This window comes from Palaemon carinicauda, chromosome 15, assembly GCF_036898095.1.
Source record: "Palaemon carinicauda isolate YSFRI2023 chromosome 15, ASM3689809v2, whole genome shotgun sequence".
In the NCBI taxonomy this organism is placed as follows: domain Eukaryota; kingdom Metazoa; phylum Arthropoda; class Malacostraca; order Decapoda; family Palaemonidae; genus Palaemon; species Palaemon carinicauda.
The window spans coordinates 55,348,082-55,371,640 of NC_090739.1; the positions used below are offsets into that span (position 1 = coordinate 55,348,082).

Consider the following 23,559-nt stretch of genomic DNA (forward strand, 5'->3'; position numbering starts at 1 on the left):
ACGTCCGCAGTAAGAACTTCTGCGGACATGAGTTGTGCAGGAGGCACGCATCCTGCGCAGTCTCCAAAGGTGATCTCCGGTATTGGGACCCTCAGGTATGTACTGTTTGTTCTAACCTGATTACCGAGGCATTTGACACCCCTAAGTCGTTGGAGTCAAGGGATGCAGCTAGGGAAAAGTTGCGAACCTGGGTGAGGGATTTTCAAAAGAACACTGCCGGGCCCTATCTTCCAAGTGAGAAGATGAGGGCCTACCTTTTTCCTAAGGCACCTGCGGATGCAGTTATTCCTCAGCCTCATGCGGAGATCCCAACAGTTCAGATTCCGGTAGATTCCGAAGTCTCGGACGCCCTACAAGACATCCAACTGGACGATAGAATGTCTGAATTGTCAGAGTACACTGAGAAAGACCTTCTTGCGGAAGGTCAGGAAGAGGAGCTGACCCAGGCTTCTGAAACTGAGGAGGAAGAAATCGACGAGGTGTCGGTTGCATTGGTTCTGGCCCCAGAACCAGTTCCCTCGACATCGTCTGCTATCCCAGATGAACTGGGAAGGACTCTTTCTTCTATTGATGAAATGATTCAACAAATGCAAAAGAAGAACAATGAAAAGGAAGCTGCGATGAAGCTGGAGATGCGCAGACTCGCAGCATCACGTGGGCCCCAGAAGAAGCTCAACGTGAAGGATCTTCCATTGTGTTCAGATGCCAATCCTTGGCGGTATGCCGAACACATGCCAATGACAACCGGGAGGATTGTCATGTCGGAGAAGTTGGGTTCAGTCCCCTTTGAAGAAGTGGAATTTTGGCCCAACAAGGAGTCTCACCCGGACTGCTATGTCCGTCTTAGGAAGGAGCCAGCCTCAAAGGAGGAGACGGAGCCGAAAGAGGTCATAGTCTTTGACCATAGTAAGGCACAGACTTTACTATCCAGCTCAATGAAAGAGAGGGGCTTTGAGTAAGAAACACCCCTCCTTTTTGGCTTCTCCAACTAGAGCCTTTCCCTTTATGGAGAAGGGATATGAGGCAGCATTGAAGGCAGTTGAGGCAGGGAAACCATGTCCCTCTTTGGAAGAGTGCAAGCCGTTGTCCCTGACCTTACCTATGGACCAAAAAGACTGGAAGGACGTCCACCTTACCTTCTCAGTCGGGAAGTTGGAAGCAGATATTGCCGGACGTCAGTTCGGTGAGGACCTTCCAAAGCTGTCAGAATTTCTCTTGCGTAGGGAGCAAGAGACAAAGGAAAGACTTGCGGCATTGATGTCCTTACAGACTACTCTGGAAACGATGGCAAGTGACCCCAAGAACCAAGAAATTTTCATGGTAGTGGCCTAAACCCACCTGGCCACAGTAACAAAAGACCTCTACAGTTTTATTAAAGCTAGGAGAGCTTGTAGGGAGTTTGTGTTCGCCTCAGCTGCGGTGAGGCACGAACCCAGAAAACTGATTTCCTCTAGTATTTGGGGTAAGGACCTCTTCCCTAGCAAAGTGGTCAAAGAGGTAGTAGACAAGGCCGCCACGGAGAATAGGAACCTTCTCCAAAGGTGGGGCCTAACTCTTAAGAGAAAGTCTTCCCCAGATGAGGGTCCCCAACCTAAGCCTTATAGACAGCAACAGCAGCAACTTCCCGCGACCACGGTGCCTCAGATGATGGCACAACCTCCAACCACGTACCAGTTGGTACCTCAAGCAGTAGCGACTCAGTCGCCTGCATTCAACCTAGCGTTCGAAAGGCAGACAACGACCTTTCGTCCAAAAACTAGAGGAGCAGCCAGAGATTCCTCTAGACGCCCTTCAAGAGGAAGGGGATTCAGGGGAAGACGCGGTCAAGGACGCAAGGCCTCAGGTCGACAACAAAAGCGAGGTGCGAGACTATATCTGTTTCGGGATCGTTGGACCTTAGATCCCTGGGCCCACAGCCTAATCAAGAATGGACTGGGTTGGAGCTGGAACAGCACTCCACCTCCGTTCCCACAATTCTTTCAACACTCTACCCCCATCCTGGAAGAATATGTTCGAGAACTCTTGGAGAAAAGAGTAATTCGACGAGTAAAGTCCATCAAGTTCCAAGGAAGGCTGTTTTGTTTTCCAAAGAAGGACTCAGACAAACTCAGAGTCATTCTGGACTGGTCGCCACTCAACAAGTTCAGGATGTTGACACTTCAACACATAAGGACCCTACTGCCCAAACGGTCTTATACCGTCTCGATAGACTTGTCAGACGCTTATTGGCACGTTCCAATCAATCGTCACTTCTCCTCCTACCTAGGGTTCAAGCTACAACGAAGGCTTTATATGCCTTCAGAGCCATGCCCTTCGGGCTAAACATAGCCCCAAGGATTTTCACGAAGCTCACGAACGCAGCCATTCATCAATTACACCTAAAAGGTGTCAAAGTACAGTACTGTACTCTGAAGTATCGAATAAAAGTACTGATGGAATAAAAGTACTGGGTGGAAAAAATTTCAATATTTAATAAAAGTACTGATGGAATAAAAGCACTTGGTAGAAAAAATCTCGAAATTTAATAATAGTACTGGATGGAATAAAAGAACCGCCCGGAAAAAAAACTTGAAATTTAATAAAAGTACTGGATGGAAGAAAAGTACTGAAAAGAAAAAAACGATTTCTTGAAGGGCGAATCTACAATAGTATTGCATATTCTTTCGCTTCATTTTTCTAATTCTACGATAGTTTTACTTGCTGCCGAAAAATTAACGACGTTAAATTCAGGATGCAGATATGATTTATTTATTTCATTATTATTATTATTATTATTATTAGTTTTATTTATTTTTTTATATTTTATTATTGCGCTCGCCATGAATAGCGAGTGGCCCTATGATTGTACTCGCCAACGACAAATTCAACTCAGCACTGTCCAAGGTTAGGCGAGCCCAATATCCCAAAATCCTGAAACCATCCCCACCCCCCCCAAAAAAAAATAAATAAATAAAAATAAGGAATAGAAAGAAAAAAGCTATTACTGTAAAAAATCTTTCACCAGGTAAAATAAGAAACCTCTAAAGTTGTCATAGTTTCCACCACAACTACACGTTTAGTCAGTGTCTGGCGTTTCAACTGTTGTTTACATCAAAGCAGTATTGCCAAAGGTGCATAAAATTTTGTTAAAGATTTAAAATTCTAGTACCAATTCCAAAATTCCTCGTACAGCCTATAAATTTTCACACAAAATATAATTATTGATTAAAGAAATCTAGACATTCTTTTAGGTGGAATAATTTTGTTACTGTTTATGTGTTTCTAGGTCTAGTTACTTTTCTGCTAACTTGTAATACTGCACTCAACAAACAGAATTTTTTTTCCAACTGTCTGTTTGTATTATTTTATAACTCAGGCAACAAAGTCATTATCAATATATTGCTTTATTACAAAATGTCAACAAAATATGAGAATATAGATATATACTTCATAAACAACCCTGTCATAGCATCGTCTGCTATGAGACTATTAGTTGGCATGTTTTCTTGTAGAAGAGGGTTAGCAAGTCATCAGCTGATTAAAAAAAAAAAAAAAAAATTGCTACTGTACTTCATTGAAGGATGTGCAATATAAAACTAAATGAATTCATTACATATTGATGATAATTGTAGGATTATATTCTATCTCTCGTGAGTTTGAGTGATTGTATGTCAATAGTTGGGTGTTTGAAGGGTGTCAAACTCCCTTATACAACTTTTTCCTAAGTGTTAAGACGCAGGGTGATTTTGGAGGGCACTTTTCGTGAAAAAAGGTGCGTCTTATGACACGGGAAATACGGTAGTTTATTTTTTGAATATATATATATATATATATATATATATATATATATATATATATATATATATATATATATGCCATCCATCCTGAATAATGTATCAAATTGTAATTTTTGTCACCTCCTAATGATGAAAATATACATGCGTGTGAACAGCATCCACGGATACGAGTTAAATTTCATAATCGTCAGGATCCGAAGACTCAGATCTATCGCACCTAAGCCGCCTCCGATAGTCTTACGCTGTTAGGATACGTTATTCAAAGTAAATTTATTCTCGGATATAAGGTTCGTTTGCATACCTGTAAACTCCTAAGGGTTTATCTTACATAGAAGTGTGATTTAACATCGTTTAAATCATAAATCGGCATGAAATAATTGACGTTTGAAAACAGACACAACTTCTTTGCTGCACTTGAAATGACCTCGTTAGCTATAAATATGATCCTATCACCTTGCGACATGACATCATTCAATCGATATACATGAGTAGTTGTCACTGTTGAAGGGTAAGCACGTCTATTTATAGAAACTGAAATCAGACAACGCATGTATCGTTGTGTTCAGAGAGCGACTTCCGCTTGACCTACATTTACGCTACGAGTTGAGATCTCGATTGCTACTTCAGCTAAGAAAATAAAAAAAAATTGTACTTGTATAATTTCCCACCGGTACGATAGGTAGTATTGAATAAACATACTGGTTGGAAGATTTGTGAAAAATTAATAAGCGTACTGGGTGGAAATGGAGCGTACCGGCGGGAAGAAATTTGAAAAATTAATTAACATACCGGTGCGTTTATTTGATACTTCAAAGTAGTGGCCTACCTGGACGATTGGCTGGTGTGGGCAGCATCCAGGACGGAATGCATGCAAGCTTCTAAGAAAGTGATCCAGTTCCTGGAACATCTAGGATTCAAGATCAGTACCAAAAAGTCTCGACTATCTCCAGCTCAAAAGTTTCAGTGGTTTGGAATCCACTGGGATTTACAGTCACATCAACTTTCCATCCCTCCGAAGAAGAGGAAAGAGATAGCAGGATCTGTCAAGAGACTACTGGAATTCAAACGGATATCAAGACGTGAACAGGAGAGAGTGCTGGGCTCTCTACAATTTGTGTCAATGACAGATCCAGTGCTTAGAGCACAGCTAAAGGATGCAACAGGAGTCTGGAGAAGATATGCATCAAACGCTCGAAGAGATCTGAAGAGACCGTTACCGACTCGATTGCGAACGCTTCTCAAGCCGTGGTCCAAAGCCAAGCAACTGAAGAAATCGATACTTCTTTAACCACCTCCCCCTTCAATTACCATCCATACAGACGCTTCAAAGGAAGGATGGGGAGGTCACTCTCACCAAAAGAAAGTCCAAGGAGCTTGGTCCAATCTATTCAAGACATTTCACATCAACTTTCTGGAAGCCATCGCAGTACTTCTTACACTGAAGAAGTTATCTCCTCGCCTCTCGACCCACATAAGATTGGTCCTAGACAGCGAGATGATAGTGAGATGCTTGAATCGCCAAGGGTCGAGATCACCTCAAATCAACCAAGTGATGTTGGCCATCTTCCGTCTGGTGGAAAAGAAGAGATGGCACTTGTCAGCAGTTCACCTTCAAGGGTTCCGCAACGTGACGGCGGACGCTCTATCCAGGTTCACACCGGTAGAGTCAAAATGGTACCTAGATGCAGGATCGTTCTCCTTCATCTTGAGTCAAGTCCCGGAACTGCAGATAGACCTCTTTGCAACGAGCGACTACAAGAAGATACATCATTACGTGGCCCCGCACGAGGATCCTCTGGCGGAAGCAGTGGACGCTATGTCCCTCGACTGGAACAGATGGTCCAGGATTTACCTGTTCCCTCTGCCCAACCTTCTACTGAAGGTCCTCGACAAACTGAGATCATTCAAAGGGAAAGTGGCAATAGTGACACACAAGTGGCTGAACAGTGTTTGGTTCCCTCTGGCGTTAGAACTACAACTGAAGTTTGTACTGCTGCCGGATCCAGTTCTGACTCCGAGTACAGAAGTCGACTGTCTTCGCTTCATCACAGAAAACCCAGAACCTGCATCTCATGATTTTCTCTCCTTAGCGGTGAGAAAAAGATTCGGGATAGCAAGAGATAGTATAGACTTTTTGGAGGAATATAAGTCCAAATCTACCAGAAGACAATATGAGTCGTCATGGGAGAAGTGGGTGTCCTTTGTCAAGGCGAAGAAACCAAAAGAAATGTCGACAGACTTGTGTTTATCGTTCTTCATCCACCTTCATGAACAAGGTTTAGCAGTCAACACAATATCGACGTGCAAGTCTGCCTTGACAAGACTGATATTATATGCCTTCCAGGTCGACCTTTCTAACGAAATCTTTAACAAAATCCCAAAGGCCTGTGCTAGACTCAGACCATCAGCGCCTCCGAGACCCATTTCATGGTCTCTAGATAAGGTTCTCCACTTTGCTTCGAGGAAGAACAATGATGAGTGCGCTTTAAAGGATTTGACCCAAAAAGTTATACAGTATTTCTGTTTGCACTCGCTTCGGGGGCCAGAGTTAATGAAATAGTGGCCCTCTCGAGAGAGGAAGGTCATATTCAGTTCTTGGAAGGGGGAGAACTGAATCTTTTTCCGGATCCAACGTTTCTTGTCAAGAACGAGCTACCCACCAAGAGGTGGGGTTCCTGGAGAATCTGCCCTCTGAAGGAAGATGTCTCTCTGTGTCCAGTAAGAGTGCCTAAAGGTCTATCTTCTTAGAACTTCAGACTTTAGGGGAGGACAGCTGTTTAGGGGAGAAACCTCAGGTTCAAATTTATCTCTGAAGCAGCTAAGGGCGAAGCTCACCTATTTTATTCACAGAGCGGATCCAGACAGTACACCCGCAGGTCATGATCCGAGAAAAGTTGCCTCTACCATAAATTTCTTCAATAGTATGAATATTGAACATCTTCGCTCATACACTGGCTGGAAGTCATCCAGGGTATTTTTTAGACATTACGCGAAGCAGGTGGAGGAACTTAAGAGGTCTGTGGTAGCAGCAGGTAGTGTCTTTAAACCTGTTGCTTAGATCTGCGAGGAACAGTGAAATTAATTGGGACGATTAATTCAAGGGTGTGTGTGTGGTCCCAGACTGGTACTACAGACTAAGTGAAAGGCCACTAAGGTGTCCTTATGAACTGTTCCATAGACAAAGGTGAAGTAAGCATAATGCATACACATGTGCCAAGCGTTTTTTACGCTAGTGTGAATGGACAGTATTACAGATAACAAAATTTTTAACAATTTGGTTGTTAAGTGGCATGTATATGTTTCCTTTTCAGATGAAACAATATTTTCTGATATTACTGTTACCTTTATGCTTAAATGTATTTCATCCACATTTTATAAATCCTATAAATGTTGATTGACTATATATTTATTGATCATCAATAAACTAGTTCTTAATGAACCTTGCGTCTTATTCGCCAACGTTCATTTTACTAGAAATGTACTGAGCATTGCAATTAAAACTATGGATGATTTTAATATAGAAAATCTTATAAGATTGTTCCTTAGTACAAACAAACATTCATCGGTTTAACCAATCCTCAAGGAGGATAGACCTTTGTACCCTGAAAGGGATGGTTATTGATATGCAAAATTTGTTCCTAAACGGATACAAACCTTTGTCCGGTGCACTTAATCAGAATAGGCATACCGGGGAAGGTGTCAGTATTTCATACCGACATTGTAAATCTTATACAAACTTTGCTTTATAAGGTATAGGGTGAGACTGCTATACAGGTTTGTCTGTTAGTCATCCATAGGTAATATGTACTCCTCGAGACTTTTTTCCAGAGTCTAGTATGACTTCCCTGTGTGTGTGGGCAGGAAGCACTAACATAGTTTATGCAGTAACATCATAGGTCTCTAGGTCTATGCAGACCAGGAAAAGATTTTTTGAGGATATGGCACGAAATGAGAATCCACAGATACAGTAATGCTCTGGTAAACTTCCATCACGACGACATGGCCTGAGCCCAAAAAACGGATTTTGAGCGAAGCGAAAAATCTATTTTTGGGTGAGATAGCCATGTTGTCCTGATGGACCCGCCCTTCCTTTTCATTAAAAAGGGCTGAAGGACCCCTCCCTATAATACAGTATCTGTAGCACCTCGTATTTCGCTACAAGGAATAAAGATGGCGCCGTCGATGACGTCATGTACACACTCGAAACTAGATAGGAGAGGTACCTTGATAACGGCTCTCCTTTCGTTTTCGTTTTTCGTTTTCTTGCCACTTTTCCCCCTCGAAGCGTTAATGCTATTCGGGGTGAAGATAGCTATGTGGCATGTCAAGAATACGTCCTCTGATATTATGCGATATCCCGTTATGGGGATATTCGCTCCAGGAGTTAGAATTCTGGATACCTTAAGGTAAAATTCTCTGGGAATATCACCGTAGTTAAATATACCCTAGGAAGCTACCTTAAAGGAACTTCCATCAGGACGACATGGCTATCTCACCCAAAAATAGATTTTTCGCTTCGCTCAAAATCCGTTATATATGACGTTCCTTACTTTTAAACACTCTTCCTTAATTTTACCTGATGCCAGATGTTACGGCAAATGTCTTGTTCACAATCACTGATTCAAGAACGGCACATAAAAAAGAAATATTCAGTGATTTTCACACACTTTACAACTAAATATTAAGATGGTAATAAGTATAAGATGGTAATATACTTTTCAAACAAAATACACTGCAATTGGGATGTAGAAAACACAATAGGTAAAAGTTCTTAAATATAGTATATAAAGTACTTACATATTATATACAACACTTAACTCCAAACAATAGTAATGAAGAAGTAATTCAAACTGAATCAGAAAGTAAAGCAGACTCAACTCTGGACGTATAATTCACGTGTCAAGTAAACTTAATTTTAACAAAAGGATTCCGATCTATAAGAAGATATAAAAATTTCCATGGATTAATATCCCAGGCGATGCCACTGGAGGTTTAGAAAAACATATATCTTCAGCAGTCAATAGATGGCGTAGAGTATAGGGACTGCAGCAACTCCTAGATGGCGCTGAAGATAGTTGGCAGAATAGCGGACGAAAGAATTCTTAAAAAAAGGGTTGCAGATCCTCATATTCCCCGGGTGTTAAAGAGTCCGCTATCTGTAGAAAAATTTATTCTGGGAGTTTACTTCTTCCTTCTCAAAATGCCTCAGGATCCTATCTTTTACAGCCGTTTGCAAAGTTCTTGGTTTGCTTCCAAACATTAGTTCGAAAGGGCTAACATCAGTAGATTCATTCTTGACACTTCGTAGTACGTACATGGGCATATCTAGCTCTTCATCCCAGTCATTACCTGTACTGAAAACATAATTCCTGATTAGAGGTTTTACAGTTTGATATGACCTCTCTAATGCTCCATTAGTTTGAGGGTGATATGCAGTAGCTATCACCTGTTTCAGATTAAATGTAGCTAAAGTATTGTTCTCCTGTCTGGTCTTCAGCTGCTGATTCTCATCTTAATTTGTTGGACAGAAACTTACGGTCTATTAAATTTCTTATTCCTGATCTAGATATTAATCTCTGGCATCGTCGTTCAATTAGTTCATTATGCATGTTGCATAAGATTTTTCATAACTCTGACCATCCTTTACATTCAGATCTCCCTGGACAATTCTATCCTGTTCGTAATACTAGGCAGGCAGTTAATTCTAATAGCCAGGCCTTCTCCATCACGAGGCTCAATACTATGCAGTACTCTAGAAGTTTTATTCCAGCTGTTACCAAGTTGTGGAATGATCTTCCTAATCGGGTGGTTGAATCAGTAGAACTTCAAAAGTTCAAAGTTGGAGCAAATGCTTTTTTGTTGACCAGGCGGACTTGAGTCTTTTATAGTTTATTTATGACATAGTTGTTTTTGATGTTGTTAATAGTTTATATATGACATGTCTGTTTTGACGTTGTTACTTATTTTTAGAATGATTTATTGTTAATTTGTTTTCTTCATTTATTTATTTCCTTATTTCCTTTCCTCACTGGGCTATTTTTCCCTGTTGGAGCCCCTGGGCTTATAGCATCTTGCTTTTCCAACTAGGGTTGTAGCTTGGATAGTAATAATAATAATAATAATAAAGTCTCCTGAAATACCTTACTCATGAAGTTAGTTCCCTGATCACATTGAACTTCTGCTGGAAATCCAAATACAGTAAAAATATTAAGCAACTGTTTGATAATCACCTTAGCAGAAATATTTTTAACTGGAACAGCCATGGGAAAACGAGTAGTTGGACACATTAAAGTTAAAATGTATTCATTCCTTTTCTAGTCTTCTTTAAAGGTCCCACACAATCAATAATTACTTAGGAGAAGGGTTCCTTTGGTACAGAAATAGGTATGAGTGGTGCTGGAGGTATTGTCTGGTTAGATTTTCCAACTTGTTGGCAAGTGGCACAAGCTTTAACAAAATCCTGTACATCTTTCTTCATTCCAAGCCAGTAGAAATCATCAGCTAATCATTGGTATGTCTTGGTTATTCCAAGATGACAGTTGTCAGTATGGGCCAAGTCCAACAAAGATTGTGTGTAGACTTTAGGTACCACTACCTGGAATTTATCATGCCAGTTATCCTAAAAAGACATCTTAGGAGGTCGGTAATGTCTCATGAGAACCGTATTTTCTAGATAAAAGTATGGAGTTTTACTATCTTCATCTGATATGTCTCTAATCTTCTCAAACAACTGTTTAACAGAATCATCTAATTGTTGGGGTTTCGCAAAATCTTCAGTAGGAATGTCATGCAGGTCAGTTGCCTTACTTACCTTGCTAGGGACAACTTTACTGGGTATGACACCACTCTCAGGTTCTCCTTGAGAAGCTTGTGACCTAGTTACAATGTTACACTGGGCCTTTAAATACGTTTCAGGAGATTGTATTATCAGACTGGTGTGTACCTTACCTTTGGCCAAATCATTTCCCATCAAAATGTCCACCTCTTTGCAAGGGAATTCCTTATCGAAGTATGCAAATTCCACTATTCCATCAGTATATAGACTAGTCAAAGGAATAGTTAGAAGGGGAAGTACCGATTCACTTGTAAGATCCGAAACTATAATGAACCTGTTTGTAGGAGTGATAAAGGATTTCATATTAGAACTTACAATAGTTTTACTTGATGCTGAATCACAAAGAATTGTAACAGTATTATCTTTTACCTTACCCTGACACTTGAAGTTATCAAAACCATCTTCCTTTATTGCACAATGCATGGTCTTATGTTCAGTTGGTTTAGATTTATCCTTTTTCCCTGTATTAGCTGAAGAGTTTGTTTTAGGAGTTTGTTGGTGAGAACCTTTGCACCGAGGATTAGGACAATCTTGAATTAGATGTCCTCGTTCCTTACAAAATGAACATACTGTACCTTGCTATCGACGAAAGCTTTATGTTTAAGTTGTCCCTTATGAATTAAGAAGTATTCATCCGCCAACAAAGCTGCTTCCTTAGGTTTCTTCACACCTCATTCCTTAATATACTGTACATAGCAACGTTAATTGGTGGTACCTTGCGCAAGAATTTTCCCATCAACAGGAGAGACTTCAAATCTTCATAGTTACTAATACCTGCCTTGTCCAACTATTTCTGTAACTGCTTTATCTTCAGATTACAAAATTCCAGGAAATTATAAAATTCCAGGAAAGTTTGGTCGGGTATCTTGAATGAATTGCGGAATTTCTGCCGATATCCTTATGCTGTAATAGAATAAGCATATAAAATAGCTTTTTTCAAAGTATCATAGTCATTCTCAGTAATCATCTGAGTAACAATATGCTCAGCTTGTCCTCTGAAAGAACTTCTAATTATTAGTACCCATTTATCCTTGGGCCATGTTAAGGTCTTGGCAGTTTCTTCAAACGCTACAAAGAAATTTTCAGGTTCTCGTTTGTTAAACACAGGTAAGAGTTTCTTAACCTTAGAGACTTTGAAAGCTTCAGGAATATCCTTTTCCTCCTGTTTTTCCTGCAATCTTATCTTAGCTAGCTCACATTCTTTCTCTAGTTCTACTTTAGCTAACCTTTCTGCCAATTCTATTTTTATTTTCTCTGCTATTTCTATTTTTACCTTCTCTAGTTCTACATGCTCCCGTTCTTTCTGTAATTCTGCCTGGATTAGCAATTCTGCCCTTTCTGCCGATTCTATTTTTACTTTTTCTAGCTTTACTTGCTCCTGTTCTCTCTCTCTCTGCTCACATTCTTTATCTAATTTTATTTTCTCTAATTTTATCTGTAATTTTAATACTTCTACTGCCGAATCCTCCCTATTTATTATACGTAAGGGCCAATATTGTTTCACATCATCTTGTGAAATTATATTTTTGTCTATCAGGCATTTCAATATTAGACCTAAGATTTCTTTTTTCACAGCTCCTGTCGTTACACTAATCTTAACAGCCATGGCTAAAGCCAACAAATCGGACTTCTTGGCATACTGCAAAGTATGAAGGTTTTTCTTCGGATTAGAAGTAAAATATTTAGCATCAAAAGACATGATTAATCCAAAACAATAGGTTCACAATTTGAATAATTATAGTGCAACACTTAATAAGCAATACCTTATAACTAGTAACCAATTTCACAATACATTCATGACAATAGACCAACTTTTAACAAGCTTTCTTCTTGTATTACAATGTGGCCAAATTCAAAAGCATTTTAAGTATGAAGACAAGTTTCCTATACCTAACAATGATGATACCTGTGCAATGTTATTACCCAACTACAAGTATGGGATGAGATTAAATCTCTTGAGATACCTATGGAAAAGGTATGTACCTGTAACTCCTAGACTTCCCTAGATTACAAGTAATGGGATTTCAATACCTGTGATGTAATGTGTTAGCTTATAAGTGCCTTATAGGGCATTAGAGATTCATTCAAAACTCTAATGAGACGTTAGGAGAAAAACTAGGCTGGCTATAATACCGTGAATCCTAATTACACAATTGGTTCATTAAACTCTAGCTCTCCATTACAAACTCAACTTAACACTTATGTTATTAATGAAGCTTGGAGCCTGGCTTACTCTTGAAGTATCAATACTGGAGACTACACCCGATCACAGTGTTTACAAAATACGTTTACTCTTAAAATATATCACTTTTCATTCAATTAATCGTAACTCAACCAAGATATATTTAGCATTTAAATTTATCAAATCCTAGTCAGGCCCCCAAATGTGACGTTCCTTACCTTTAAACACTCTTCCTTAATTTTACCTGATGCCAGATGTTACGGCAAATATCTTGTTCACAATCACTGATTCAAGAACGGCACATAAAAAAAGAAAATTCAGATTTTCACATACTTTACAACTAAATATTAAGAGGGTAATAAGTATAAGATGGTACTATACTTTTCAAACAAAATACACTGCAATCGGGATGAAGAAAACACAGCAGGTAAAAGATCTTAAATATAATATATAAAGTACTTACATATTATATACAACACTTAACTCCAAATAATAGTAATGAAGAAGTAATTCAAACTGAATCAAAAAGTAAACCAGACTCAACTCTGGACGTATAATTCACGTGTCAAGTAAATTTAATTTTAACAAAAGGATTCCGATCTATAAGAAGATATAAAAATTTCCATGGATTAATATCCCAGGCGATGCCACTGGAGGTTTAGAAAAACATATATCTTCAGCAGTCAATAGATGGCGTAGAGTATAGGGACTGCAGCAACTCCTAGATGACGCTGAAGATAGTTGGCAGAATAGCAGACAAAAGAATTCTTAAAAAAAGGGTTGCAGATATATATATATATATATATATATATATATATATATATATATATATATATATATATATATATATATATACAGTATATATATATATATATATATATATATATATATATATATATATATATATATATATGTTTATTTTATTTGTTCATTTATTTATTTTTGTTTTATTACCTATATGGCATGGATATTTCCACATTCGTTATTACTGCCTACTTAGATGAATGGCAGAAGGGATCACGGTTGGGAAGTATTTGCATTCAGAGCTATATATGAGAGTATTGGACATCTCAGCCATTCCAAAGATGGTTTGGACCTTTTTGGCGGAACCACTCTCAAGGGTTGGGTCATCGGAATCCAAGGGATTCAATCCTTGAGGTGGAAGGATGATTCCATATTTTCTTGGTCTCAGTCACAGCAGGTGGGTATAGCTTACACCTGTGCCTCTATACTTGTTTTGGTGCTATTCTTCGGGTAGGGTATGGAGTGGACCATCTGGGAAGTATACTCATTGTGCCGATAGTGGAGAATGCAAATTTTCTTTCCAACGTATGATACTTTCTTAATATTCTCAAGCAGGTAAACAAACCAACAACTAAAACAAACTAGACACGGCTTTCTGTTATGGATCCTGCTGACAACGAAACACCCTCCCCTGGATATGCTCCCCCCCCCCCCCCCTCCTCCTGGCACTTTTGACGACCTCTTGCAATTCTAGTATGGAAAATTCTGTTGCTGACTTAGGAGCGAAAAAGGACCACTCCATTGTTCTGATATTGAAAGTCATTCATATATGGGATTTGCCAATAAGCTGACATTATGAAGCATTGTGGATGACTTTTAAAGCTTATGGTAAGATTACTGATATAAGTAGGAATTTTAGGGAAGAAGAAAAATGGGAAGCATGGGTTTGCTTTCATAATCACGAGTAGACTTTTAAAGCAGTCTGTGAGGTATCAAACATTAAAATTGATAATAGTAAGATTACAGGATCACTATGCAATACTGCTCTTAGAAACCTGGACATATATCGCCCTAGTGACTGGCATCAAAATGAGTCTATGGACCCAAAAACAAAATTAAAAAGTGAAAGAAAGCCTAAACCACCAATGTGGACTATAGCCACCTCAAAGAAAGAAGAATACAGTACAACTATTTTAAATTTAGTAAACTAATACAACAGAAAGTAGGTACAGTACTATAGAGCATGGAGACATTTCTAGATTTGGCAAGAAGTCCAATTTAATTCATGCCAAATATAGAACACAGTCTATTATGCTAAATAATATTAAGATAGGAGAATATTTAATGGTAGGCATCAAGTCTCATTTGAATTTCAGTTATGGTAGAGGGGTTATTTTTAATAGAGAACTTTATGAATTTAATAAGAAGAAATATTAGATTTGTGCCCTAGAGAAATATGGAAGGCTTATAAGATTCCAAGAACCACTATGATTATTATAACATTTCAAGACCATGATGTACCCTCTCTTGTATACATAAAAAACGAGAGGATTCCAGTTTGTGTCTACGAACAGAAACCATTACAGTGTTATAATTGCTATAAATTTGGACATCCATCAAGAGCATGCAAAAATGAAAAGATCTGCGAAAATTGTTCGGACCCTGAGCATGAACCCTGCACTTCTATTTCAAAGTGCCCTAATTGTAGCTAAAATCATAAAGTTACTAGTGAAAAAATACCCTCAGTATGAAATAGAAGAAACTGCTGTTCAGAAGTCAGATGCAGAGCATATCAGCATAGGCGACTTCTAAGAAAAACTAAAAGTTATGCCAAGGCCTTACAATCAAAGGATGCAGGACATATAGAAAAAATTACACCACCTAGAACAGGTAATGTAAGTCATCATATCGCTAAATTACCTCTCACAGCTGTTGACATGCCTCTTACTTTAAATTCGGTGCCACTCGTCAAAAAGGCAAGTAACAAATATATCATATCACCTTGGAGGTATAACATGATACCCCGAAAATGGGAGACGACTCTTTGTCGTCTCCATATTGGTCACACACGGTTGACACACGAGTTTCTGTTGAAGGGCCAACACCAACCGTATTGCGAGGACTATTTAGTACCTTTAACAGTGAGGCATTTGTTGACCGAATGCCCTAATTTTACTAACTTAAGAAATAGATATCTGTTTGACGCTGGAGGTGAGGATGGCAGGTTCATCCTTGCCAAGATTCTTGGACATGATGTGTCCTACTATGCGAGAGGAATTTCTAGATTTATTTCAGAAGCAGGTCTTCTGAAAACTAATTTATTTAATTATTATAATGACTTAACTTTTATGGTTTTAATAGAATTCTCTTTTATTTTTCATATATAATAAATGCTATCGGCGTCAATGACCTTAGATGTCAGGATGCCAGAAAACTTTCAATCAATCAATCAATCAATCCTTCTTCTAAATCTGCCACCCCTCGGATGAAAAGCCCAAGGCTTTCATCTTGGGTAGCATCATTGCCAGATTTAGGGGAGAAATCTTCTGCTAAAGAGCCATTAGATTTACCTACCATAATGGAGGTGCATAAGCCAAATGGTTCTCAACCTTTCAATCGAAAAAGGGAGACCACCATCCCTCTCCCATCCAATGAGAAATGCAAAGTTACCCACTGCAAATAGGTACAATGTTTTATCTGAGAAAGATGACAAACCTTCAACAAACTTAAATCAATCAAAAATTCAAGTTGAGGTTCACCATCCTCCTGAAGAATTGGGTAAAAGAACATTGAAAAGGCAGATGTGAAACCTAATTTATCAAGACCCTCTCTAAAGAAGGCAACAGGAAATAATGTTATATCAAAGACTACAAATGGGTAGACCTCATCCAAGATGTCTTCCAGAAATAATCCATACTTTTCTCCTCAATATTGCAGTGGAATTGTCAGAGTTTAAGGGCCAAATATGAAGAACTTTAGCTCCTCATACATGAGCACTCCCCTATAGTTGTATGTGCACAGGAGATCAAGCTTGATGCTAATACTCCATGTCCTTGAGAGTATGTTAGCTATAGGACACCATACGAGCAACAAACAGAGAGCCATGGCGGAATTCTTACATACATTCTCCAAGATGTTCCCTAAAGATCCTTACCCATTTGTACCCCTCTGCAGGCAGTGGTTGTACAAATAGATGTAGAAAATGCATGATTTGCTCTCTTTATTTGCCTGCTGATGACATTTCGTATAATGATATAGTAGAGGTGATTCAACAACTCCCTCAGACTTGTCTCTTGTCGGGGGATTTTAATAGTAGATATCCATTATGGGGCGATGTTTTAGCAAACACTAGGAGCAACATTTATATCATCAATTGTGGAAAATGAAGATATGGGACTACTTAATACAGGATAGCCCACTCACATTCACGTTCAGACAGGTTCTTTGTCGTGCATTGACCTAATTGCCTTTTTGATTTTGATTGGAGGACATTGAATGATAGAGATACCAGTGATCATGCTCCAATCATTATAAATACCAACAGTGGTCCACTTTAACAGAGATTGCCCCGATGGAATCTTGAGAAAGCGGACTGGCATAGATTCGATGAGCTGAGCGAAATTGAAGGAAATGCAGAAGAGTTTGAGAATATTGATGATGCCATAGACTTGCTAAATGGGACTCTCCATACTTCAGGAGTCAATTGAATTCTTAAAAGAACAGGGTTATTCAAACGAAGATGCAGAACTAACTGCCCTGCACAGAGCAACAAGAAAATCTTTTATCTTGATTGCGTAGACGTCGTACTGAGGAGAATTTAATTATGTACAAGAAATGTAGAGCAAGGTTCCGTTGCACCATGAAAGAAGCAAGGCGCCAGTCTTGGGTGTCTTTTGTTTTCTCCGTTAACAGTAGAACCCCACCATCTTCTGTGTAGAGGAAAGTATAAAAGATATCAGGCAAATTCACCCCCAACCCATCACCAGTGTTAAGGGTGAATGGTCAATAAGTGACTGGAGCAACTGAGGATAGCAATGCATTGGCTGATCATTTTTCAAATGTATCATGCAAGTGTAAAGTAACTCTTGGTTACCAGTATAGAGGTAGTGAACAACGTAAATTGCTAAATTTTGCTACAGAAAAGAAGGAATCCTACTATAATCCTTTTACCGAAAGGGAGTTTGATTCCGCACTTGCTAGTTGCAACGATAAAGCCCCTGGGCCTAATGGAATTCCATATGCAATGATCTTACCTGATAATACCAATTTATTTATTTTGATCATTATTAACAGGATAGGGCATGATCATAATTATCCAAGTGTTTGGGAACAAGCCATTATTTTAGCCTTTTTAAAACCTGGTAAGGATAAGTTTTTAGCAGCAAACTACTAACCAAGTGCATTGAAATGTTGGTTTTGTAAGCTCATGGAGAAGATGGTCAATGTAAGACTGATGTGGTACTTGGAGAAGAAGTGTATTTTATCACCTATCCAGTGTGGATTTAGGAAAGTGCATACAACGACAAATGTGTTGGTACGACTTGAGTCCTCTATTTGTGAAGCCTTTGCTTCCAAACAGCACCATATAAGTTTTTTTTTATCTTGAAAAAGCATATGATACTGCATGGAGATATGGTATTCTTAAAATCATTCATAATTGTGGATTACGAGGAGAGCTACCATTGTTCTCTCATTCATTCATTTCACATAGATTTTTTCAAGTGAGAGTTGGGGAAACTCCATCGGAGAGAAAATGTCAGGAAGAAGGAGTTCCACAGGGTAGTGGGCTATCCTCTGTCATTCCTCAAGTTATTCTTTCAACACTATTTATAGATGATCTCTCCATATCATTTGCTGGATCTAGAATGTCAATGATTAAGAGAAAACTATTCTCAATTGAAAGAATTATTCAGTGGGCTGATATGAATGGATTTAAGTTTTCAACAAACAAAACTACTGTTGTCCATTTCTGTCGTATTCGGGAAATACATCCAGACCCTGATGTATACATCAAAGGTCAACGGATCCCATTTGTAAGCGAAGCTAGATTTTTAGGATTGATACTTGATTGTAGGCTTACATGGGTTCCTCACTTGAAAGGTTTAAAAGTAAAGTGTCTTGAAGCTCTGAATCTTTTAAAAGTTTTGTCCCATACATCGTGGGGTTTTTCGGTGAAACAATTATAGAACATTCTTGATATAACTAGAAGTAAGATGTTTCCATTTAAGGTATCGTCAACCCCTCCGTGGAAATTAGCCGAGATATCTTTTTGTAAATATTTTATTGGTGTTAAAAAGAATATGACGGAATTAGAAGCTAGGTCTTTTTTTATGGAACATGTTGCAGAACATAGGGAATCAACTTTTATATGCAGTAATACCTCGGTATTCGACCATAATCCATTTGGGATCAGTGTTCGACCACCGATTTGTTCAAGTACCGAAACCTTTTTTCCCATAAGAAATAATGGTATTTATTTTTATACATTCCTACTCATTCCAAAATGCCCAAAATATTAATAAAACGTGTACTTAAACAACAATAATTATTTGAATGTGTACGAAAATGGTCGGAAAATCCTATAAAACAATTTTAAACCATTTACTGTACCTTTGAGCAGTGGTTCGATGGCTTACAGGAATGGATGTGGAGAGGATGGAAGGGGGAGGTCACTGCTTGGAAGGAGAGTCCCCTTCCATGAAGTGGCTGGGTAGTTCTCCTTCAGAGTTTTTTTTCTCTCCAGTAAAAGGTCGGGCAAATCTCCTTCAGGGGTTTTTTCTCTTCTGTCTCTCTTCTTTGGAGGGGAATCAGGCTGGGATGTAGCAGCTCTTTTCTTTTATGAAAAACATGTCAATCATCTGCTGCTTCTTTCTCTTCTGCACTATTCTTCTAAAGTGAGACATAACATTATCATCGCAATTGAAGACTTGCTGCGGGATCAAATTTTGTTCCTTAATGTATCGGTCGAATTCGCCAACGTATTTTTCAGCCGCCGCCTGATCCGAACTGGCTGCCTCCCCATGCCTAGTCACACGGTGAATACCAGTTCTGTTTCGGAATTTCTCGAACCAGCCCCTGCTTGCTTTAAAAGTAAATGACGAATCACTTTCACTAGTACGGGCACTTTTCTTCACCATCCTTCATAAATATGAAGAGCTCTCTCGCAAATGAAAGCTTCACTTATACTTTCCCCGGCCAACTGCTTTTCTTTAATAAATATAAGGAACAACTTTTCCATTTCCTCAATTACTTGTGGCCTTTGCTTACTAATTGCTGTCACTTCCTGTGCAACATTAGCTTTCTTTATCACTTCCTTATTTTTCAAAAAGGTCGAAATGGTCGACTTCGCCATGCCATACTGTAAGGCTAGATCAGATACTCGTACACCATTCTCGTATTTCGCAATAATTTCCTTCATCAACTCGATTGTTGTTCTCACTGTTTTCCTCTTATCCTTCCCCTTAGCACTAACTTTCTTGGGGCCCATTATTATCGGCAAAAAAAGACAATAAAACGCACTAAATCACAAATGCTCAACACGTGTTGTCGGACTGATGATCTCTCTTGAAATGATGCTACCCGACCAGGCGAGAGTAGCCGAGATGGCTGCTCATCACACTCGGCCACGCGCTCGGCTGTGTTCGAGTTCCGATTTTTTGTTCGAACACCGCAGCAAAAATGATTCTAATTTTTTGGTCAAACTCCGATTTATTTGAATTTAGAATCGTTCGACTACCGAGGTATCACTGTAAACTGATTGTTCCAAATCTGATGCTGGTGGTGGATTTGGAGTTCATAGTAATGGTTTTAATTTTAGAGGTGTACTTCCTTTAACAGCTTCCATGTTTCCTGCCCAGTTGTATGGCATACTAACCTCTACTGAGAAAATAGTGTTGGAGGAGAAGGGTAATTTTACTATTTTAAGTTATACAAGGAGTGTCCTTCAATCTTTAGAAGTTTTTAATTCTAGTAACCCTTTAGTTTTAAAGAGTTTAGAATGTCTTTTTATTATTGGACTGAGAGGTATGATGGTTTGATTTTGTTGGGTTCCAGCACATGTAGGTATGTCTGTGTATGAGAAGGCATATCTACTGGCGAAGAATGCTGCATCCGAGTTGCTACCAAGAAGGTATCCCATTTCCTGTAATGATTTCCTACCTACCATCAAGAAATTGTTTTCTAATAATTGGCAGCAGCACTGGGATAGTCCAGATGGCAATAAAATGAGCGAAATAACAAGTGTCATATGTCCTTGGAGGTATAACATAATGCTCCAAAAGTGGAAGACGTCCTTTTGTCGTCTTCGCATTGGTCACACTCGGTTGACATACGAGTTTCTGCTAATTGGCCATCACCAACCTTATTGCGATGACTGTTTGGTACCCTTGTTTATGAGACATTTGTTGATCAAATGCCTCACTTATCGAATTCCCCACTTATAGTACTGAAAGAAGTACACATCTGTTTGAGTTGAGGCTCAAGGTGAGGATGGCAGGTTCATCCTTGCCAAGATTCTCGGACATGAGTTGTCGTACAATAAAACTGGTATTTTAGAATTTATTTCAGAAGCAGGTCTTCTGAAAGATATCTCACTGTTATAAGGATGTTTTTGCTTTTATTGTTTTAAGCTGAATTAATATTTATTTATTTATTTATAACAAACAATATCGGCGTCAATGACCTTCGATGTCAATCAATCAATCAATCAATCTTTTTTCCTCTCCTGTTCCTACTTCTCCACTTTACTTAAATTTCCAGAAGATTCTTAAATGTTATGATTGCCAGAGTTCCTAGTTTCAACTTTTATGTTTTCATCGAGCATTCTTTCATTTAATTCCCTTAAATCTCTAATCACAAGTTTAGATTGCCTACCGTGTATGTGTTTTCCATTACCACCTCTATCAAGGTTTTATGTCGTCCCTTGTAATTTCTGAACTCGTCTTGCAACATTTTAATTGTCCTGGACATGTCTCTATTAGTTGTTTGTTCAGTAACTGGAATACAAACTTATGTTATTTATTAGGGTATTACTTTAGGCAAAGCTGAAAGAACGAGCCATTAAAATTTAGCGAGGGTTAACTACCCATCCCCCTAGTTAGCAGGGGGTAGGGGTTAGCTTGCTACCCCTCCCATTCACACACCTTTGCTTTTGGCTTGGATGGTGAACGGTTGTTGCCACTCTTAACCCCCACCAAGTTTTTGAACTGCCATTAATGCTTTTTGTGCTCTTTCTTTTTTTCTGTGTGTGTGTTGACTTTTGCCGACCATGAGTACCTGCCTTGGACGTGAAGGCCGCCCCTGCGGTACTTTCATGTCTTCTGAGGACACCGATCCTCACACCCCTACCCTTTCTTCAGAGGTCAATGGTGTGATAGTGATAAGAAGTGTATTGAGTGTCGGGAGTGGTCTGCCTCCCAATGGGAAAAGTTTGGGTGATGATGGAAAAAAAGTCTAAGCAGGACTCTTCTTCGAAAGTTTCTTCGAAGCAGAAGAAACCCAATGCTTCTTCCTCCTCTTTCCGACTTTCCTCTGAACCTTCTGCTCATTTGGTCTCTTCCGAGAGACCATCGAGTAGTAGCGCATGCCCTTTAACCACTGGTCAACCTCGGTCCTCATGAGATGGTGTCGCTTCCCGTAGCGAAGTGGCTAGGCTTCTTTCCCCTTGGGGTCCATGAGTCTTTCTCCCTTGTTACAGGTGTGGTCATCCTTGGGGTTACTGGGTCCGCCCTCCAAGGATAACCTGCTGCAGCTCCTTCGCCGTTTGTGCTAGTGTGCAGTCCTCGTCTATGTCAGAGGTGGATCCTCTTGCTTGTGCTGACGTTGTGTCAGAGGCGTCAGAGGCTGCCCATCTTGTCAATGCCCCGGCCCCTTCGGACCCTTCCGCCATTGCTGAAGACTGCTCTTCGCCCGCACTGCCGAACATCCTTCGAGAGGGAAGTGAAGTCCTATGTCCGCCTGTACTGCAAGTGTTTCTCTTCTCAGGTGACTTCACTTGTAGAGATTCCTCTTCGGAAAACTGATGCGACTAAAAGTCAGCTTGCTAACCCATCGACCATCAGAGTGCATCATTGTGGATGTCTTCCGTCGTGCTTGCCCTCATCTTCGCCTTATATGTGAGCTTTCACCTTTGGTGAAGAGATGCCTCTTTGGCTCTTTAGCTTCGTCAATACAGCCTTCCTCCGCAGAGGAGCTGCCTCGTCAGCCATCATCTGGGCCTCGACCTTCACTTGCTCCTGAACCTTCTTCCAACGACGCTGCCGCTAGTCCTTGGAATTCGACCTAGGACTCTCCTGTGGATCATGCGCGATCCCCTTCGGTGGATGCTTGTCCTTCCAAAAGACATGTCCCTTCTCGCTGACCTTCTGTGACTTCCCTGACTTACCGGCTCTGTTCATGTCTCCTCCAGTTCTGCTTCAGCCTGCTTGCCATGTGACCATGCGTCATTCACCTGCGTGTCAGCCTGCTACACACCATCCTTGTGCACGTTCATTGCCGACGCTTCGTCAGTCACCAGGCACCTACGCAATGCCCTCCTGTCTGTGAGTGCACACACGCGACAACTGATTGTGCGCCAGCACGCTAGTGCTCACGAGCTCGCCAGCACTCGCCATTGCGCAAGCAGGCTCCTCCTCAAGCGCAGAGCAGACATTGTTTTCAGGTAGAACCAGACTTGCCTCCGACTTCAAGGGAGTCGCGCCATTCAGAGAATAAGAAAGAACGGAAAGGTAAGTGTTCGCCATCCAGACCGTTGGTTCTCTCTCCGAGAAAGGGCAGAGTCGCATCCAACAGGTCTCCGTCGCCCCATTCTCCTCCCCGCAAACGCATTACAGCACGACCGCTGGGGAAAGAGGGAAAGGGCGCCTCAGGGGAGTTCAAGATCCCGAAGATCTCTACTTCAAAGGCAGACCCATGGTATCGTCCAGCTCTGGAAGAGACTCCTCAAAGGGAATCTTTGGTCCCTTTCCCTAGAGGGTATCCCTCAGACAGCGCCACCGTCAGTAAGGAGTCCTGGTTCGGTGCCA

The 23,559-nt window shown here is 40.0% G+C and overlaps 1 protein-coding gene and 1 pseudogene across 1 annotated transcript in view; one reads left to right on the forward strand and one right to left on the reverse strand.

Annotated features, from left to right (window-relative positions):
- LOC137654611 (lanC-like protein 3) overlaps window positions 1-23,559 on the forward strand; it is a 459,881-nt gene that overhangs the window by 288,259 nt on the left and 148,063 nt on the right. The window lies entirely within an intron of this gene.
- On the reverse strand, window positions 9,102-12,310 carry LOC137654796 (uncharacterized; annotated as a pseudogene).